The sequence below is a fragment of the Apis dorsata genome, unplaced genomic scaffold (assembly GCF_000469605.1).
Source record: "Apis dorsata unplaced genomic scaffold, Apis dorsata 1.3 scaffold_111, whole genome shotgun sequence".
In the NCBI taxonomy this organism is placed as follows: domain Eukaryota; kingdom Metazoa; phylum Arthropoda; class Insecta; order Hymenoptera; family Apidae; genus Apis; species Apis dorsata.
This window is the reverse complement of record NW_006263406.1, coordinates 42,917-48,783: the sequence shown is the minus strand read 5'-3', so window position 1 is coordinate 48,783 and position 5,867 is coordinate 42,917. Positions and strand designations below refer to the sequence as shown.

Below are 5,867 nucleotides of genomic sequence, written 5' to 3'. Positions count from 1 at the left end.
CGGCCGCCGAATCGATACGGCCCTGGGTTCACTGCACCGCACCGCCGCGCCACAATGGACCGCTCTCTCCTCTCACTTCTCCCCGAAACTTCCGATCTCAGGGTTAAAAGTGACCCCTAAAATCTTCGTCCCCGCGAGATCTCGGAGAAATTTGCCTTTTCTCTCTGTCTCTTTGGATGGAGATTCGCACGCGAGGCGGGTCGATCGAGGTAATCGAGGTGAAAGGTTTGAAAAAGGAAAGAGATGGAAGGATGTTTAGATACGCCACTAGAGACTCTTTTCTTTAGCACGCGAGAAATATTGGCGGAGGTATAACTGGTGGTTACGGGAGAGCGACGGTGCACTCGGCCTTGAAATTTGGAAGCGTGAGAAGAAGAAGGGGAGAGTGGTTTGGCCAGAAATCGGAGCTGTCGCCGTTCCGCCACGCGATCCGTCAAGCGCGTATTAAAAATGCGCGCATTAACTCCCCCCCCTCCTATTATCCTCCACTCGTCCGACACTCGAATCGATATTCTCCTATCGTTTCTCTCCAGCCTTTCCACTCTTTCAGTTTACTAAGATAAGTCGAGGTAAACGTAAATTTTTTTTCTTCTTCTTTTTATCCGGAAGAAAAGGGGTAAACTCGGTTAAACTAGGAGCGTGAGAAATATAAATGCGAGTAATTTGTTCGTGTATCGTGACGGGTTGTTTCGCGAGAACAAAAGGAAAAAAAGTATCGTAATCGATCGTTGGAAGCTCGTTGGAGGATAGGCCAAGACCCACTGATACACTGGCACGCAAACGTATCTTTTTCTTCTTTTTCTTATATTCGCCTTTTTGCGGCCCTGCCTTTATTTCCCTCCCCCTTTTCTTCTTTACCTCTTCGCCGGTTCTTTTTAAACGCTCGCCTCGTCTCGATTCTCCTCCATCTGTTCCACCAATCCTCCCCCACTTTTCGCCCCTTCCACCATTTTCCTTCTCCCCCTCCCCAAATCTTTTAATCCCCTTCGTTTCGTCTCGCTCGACTGTCATCTTCATCGTCTTGCTTCTCCTTTTTAAGGAGGAGGAGGAGGGGGAGAGAGGATCTTCGCTGCCAAACATTCTGATCCTCGAGTTTAAGTTTTTGTTAAAGCTTCTCTTTATCTTCCGTTTCGGATCCATCGATTTGAAAAGTATCGAAATTTTCGAATTTTCTTTCCCTCGTTCACTTTCTTTCGTCTCTTTATTACGATCACTTTTATCACTTTTATTTCGCCCCACCAGGATTTTCCTCCCAGGATTATGGAGGAAACTCCTTTTCCCCTCCTTCGAAAAAATTAATTCTCTCCGACTACGAGCCTTCCCTGACCTTTGCCTCCTCCTCGAGAATCGAGGGAGAATTGGGGGAGAGAGGAAGGGGAGAAGGGGCAATTTCGAAGAGCCCCCTTTTTAATTAAGCGGGCAAACGAGGATTCGACGATCGTAAGAGTCACCCCGAGTCAAACCTTTAACCCGAGCTCCTCTTCTCCTTCTTATTATTATTATTTTTCTTAATATCCACTCACCGAAATTTCTTATAAATAATAAGCGAATAACGATTCACTTTCGTTCGACGAACCAATCTTCCTTCCACAAAACGGAAGCCTAACGTTTTTTCAACATCTTTGATTTGGGAGAATTTTTCCGCGATATTGGATTTTCATTTCGATATTCGGATTCCAGAGGAGACGAGGGGAAGGAGGAGCGGAAAGGGGAAGGACCGTAAAATGCAACGTCGACGTTTGCCTATCTTCTCTCGTTGGATCGAGAGAAATGAGCGAGAAACTCCATCTCTTTTTTTTTTTCGAAGAAGAAGAAGGAGAAGAGATGGTCGTGGAAGTAAGAGAAGGAACGGATCGGGTCTCGTTCGATCGATCGAAACTGGCACGCGTCGATCTATTTATTTCTGGCACGTATTTGCCTACTACACAGGCACGCGACACTCCCCGACTATACATCCGCACTGCAGATCTCCGACTGTAACGCACAGCCTCGGCCAATTATTTATGCCTTGGTTCAAATCGAATTGTTAAAGCGAATTCTGAGTTCGTGGTTTGCTTTTTCCAATCAAAAATTCCAGTAAATGCGTTTATCCAGCTTCGATAATATATTTATGGAATAATTTTTGATTCTCTTTAAAAACAAGGTTTGCGAACGAACGAAGAGAATTCACAAAATATTCTCGAACGGAGAGAACGGCCATTCTACGAGACCCAAAAATAAGAAGATTAGAATTTTCGCCTAGCAACAGGAAACAAAAATAATTCGTACGGATTTTTATTTGAAAAAGAAAGAAAAATAGAATTTAAATTACATTCTTTATCAACAGCGATGGCGAACAGACTCCAACCGACTCAATAAAGAATCCAATAAATCAACGTACCGTTCAATAATAATAAACACGATTGCTCGATCGATCTTGGGAGTCGTAGCAACGATGGCTTACTTCTCGCGACTTTATCGACTCGTGTATTTTTTGGCACGTGGCCAACGGTAGGTGGAAACACCTACTTCTTCCGTTAGATTACTTCTCTCTCTCTCTCGGATCCGCAGTGCGGAGAATAAGGCGACGCGTCTTTCCGTAGTTCAACCGTAGTTCTAATGGAGACCGAAAGCGGAGTTGCCACGACGCGAGTAATCCTCCCTCGGATATAACGAATCGATATCGAAGCCCGCTCGATCTTCCACCGTGCAACACCGGCACGCTCCGCCAACTTGATCTAGTCTCGTCTTCCGTTAACATCGTTAACAACGTTCGAGCAACTAAACTCTGTTGCCGTTTGATCGTTGCCTCTTCTCCGCCTTTTCATTCCAATCGATTCCAGTTAGAGATTTGATTAGATTTCTGACTTGGACTGACCAAAGAAGCCCTAATGGATTTTAGAAATCGAAAGTGGACTGGAAATTTAACGCGAGAGAGAAGAGAAGGGGGAAGGAGAGGGGAGAACTCGAGTTCCTTCAAGTTTGGTGGTGCATGTACGCGATATAGTTCCGTAAATAAACGCGAGTGGAGGAAGCGCTGTCCGCGTTGTCACCGAGGACGAGCTCGGAAACTCGTATAGAGTCGCAGCAGGAAACGAGTCTTCTTCTCGTCTCTCCGGAGGATTGGACGACGAATTCTTGGCTAAAAAACTTTTTCGGAGCAAACTTTTCTCGAAACGAAATCGCGACGGACGGAATTCGAGGAGAGACGAGACACTCGCTCTTCTCCAAGATTAAAAGCAAGATTCGAGATTTCATTCTTAATCTCGATTAGAAGCAAGAATTTATCTTGGAAATTAGTTTGAAAATTTTGAACGGTAAGAACCGAAAAAGAACACGTAGCTCGACGTCGGTATGCCAGCGAACGATATATCTATATCGCGTGACTCGAGTTGGTCATGTTCGTAACGCGTAGATTACGTACTAATTAACGATAGTCACACCGGATCACACTCGACGATTGCCACGGATGTTATCGCGGTGTGAACACGGTATACTCGTTACGCGCGTAATTTTATATAAATCGTATCGAATCATGTTAATCGATCGAGCCGACACGAAGGAACGAAAAACCTTTGCCGTAAGTAGACGTTTGAAATCTTGTTTCGAAAAGAGAACGATTGAAACGATTTATACACGAATTGTGTCATTTTTCTCGTAGAGATGGAATTTTTGTAGATGTCGCTTCTATCGATCTATCCATCTTTCCTAGGATAGGGAAATTGGTAATTGGCTTCGCTTTCAGGTAGACACGCCCCTCGATCACGGTTATCGATCTTACCAAGGAAGACGACGATATCGAGAGAAAGGGAGGGAGAGAAGAAAGGCTGGCGTTATTAACTCGTCGCGTTGATGAGTCTAGCTACGTAAATTTGGCGGATATCCGAAGAGAATTGTGGCGTTCTTTTTGAGTGAGAGAGAGAGGGTGCTCGTTAATCAGAACTCGACCATCGAGAAGAACTGTGTGCCACCGCCAAGGATGTGATTTCAGAGATTTTCGTTCCGAATTTTTACCGATCGAGCTTTAAGAAGAGGATTTGCGATCCTGGCCTTTATCTTCAACGTTCGAGTACCTCCAACAGCCTAACGATAATTTACGAGCGGGCATGGTTTTTCTAACGCTTTCCAGATCTTTAACTTAACCCTTTCGCTACGACCGCTCAACAAGCTAAAAATATGCACTACAGTACTACAAGAAAGATCATCAGCGATCGCCTTTATTGTAACCTTCGGTTTCATTTATTGAAAAAAAAAAATTTTCCTTGAAACGGAATTGAATTATAGAATTTAAAGTTCATTGAAATTTTATTTTCAACATTACTATTTCATAGTTGATACTTATTTATTTTTCTTCGATACATATACTTTTAAATATTTTGTTTAAACAGACACGCGCAATTACATGTAATTAATTAAATATATTCAATCAGCTAAATCCGTTTTACATTTTATTTATTGTTTGCACTGTCCAGTCAACAGGGATATTTATAATTCTAAACACAGTCACATTTAATTATATTTTGAAATAACATTAAAGAATATAATAATATGATAATAATAACTGTTAATAATAATATTGTGTGAAATGAAAACAAAATACCTTTGCATTTCTATTAAATTTCCAGAGAAAGATATATAATAAGTCCAATCGCTCGTCAATGGCATCTCATGTAGAGCATCTCTATAGTCGCTCGTAGTAACGAAAATTAATACATTTACTCGTATTCTTTACGAGAAATAAATAATAACGGTATAAAAACGGTATTGTTCTCTAAAAATTAAATCCCTTCGTATGTAAGCTCGAAGAAGAATATAATTTTGTCCCAATCACAAACTCTTATTATTCCTCGTATAAGCTCGAAAAAGAACATAATTGTGGAAAAAGAACCCAATCACAAGCTCCTATTATTCCAACGAAAGAATTAATACATGTACTCATATTTTTATGAAAGATAAATAATTACAAGAAAAAGCAATATTGTCCTCTAAAAATTAAATCTCCTCACATATAAGCTCGAAAAAGAATATAATTTTGGAAAAATAATCCAATCACAAGCTCCTATTATTTCAAAGAGTTAATACATTTACTCATATTCTTTACGAGAGATAAATAGTTACAACAAAAATTATGGTAAAAATTAAATAAATAAGTTCGAATTGTGGAAAAAAGAACACAAACTCTTATTATTACAACAAATATATTTACTTATATTCTTTAAAGAGATAAATAATACAACAAACGGTACAAAAAACGGTATAGTCCTCTAAAAATTAAATCCCTTCATATGTAAGCTCAAAGAAGAATACAATTTTGTCCCAATCACAAACTTTTATTATTCTAACAAAAGGGTTAATATATTTATTTATATTTTTATGAGAGATAACAAATTACAACAAAAAGCGATAAAAATTAAATAAATAAATATATAAGTTCGAATTATGGAAAAAGAATCCAATCACAAACCCCTATTATTACAACAAATACATTTACTCATATTCTTTACGAGAGATAAATAATACAACAAAAAGCGGTATCGTCCTCTAAGAAATTAAATTTCCTCGCACATAAGCTCGAACCGTGGAAAAAGAACATAACTTTGTCCCAGTCACAAACTCCTATTATTCCAACCACCTATTGGAAGACACCTATTCGAATGTGGCTCTCCCTGAACGATAGATAGCGCGCACTCCGCGGAGGAAAACTTGGAAGAAGGATGGAGGCGAAAGAACTTGGCGACAAAGAGCCTATCTCGAGAGCCGTGCGCTTTCAATTAGATCTGCTCGATCCGACGGTGACCCTCCCGGAAGGGGTTCCACTCCTCTCTTCTTTTCTTCCACCTTCCGTGACATAGAGTCGTTAGTGACGGCGTTTCCGGGTCGCGGAGGGA

General features: G+C 40.7%; 1 pseudogene; it reads right to left on the bottom strand.

The window, feature by feature from the left end:
• LOC102677836 overlaps nt 1-5,867 on the bottom strand; it is a 15,704-nt pseudogene that overhangs the window by 3,216 nt on the left and 6,621 nt on the right.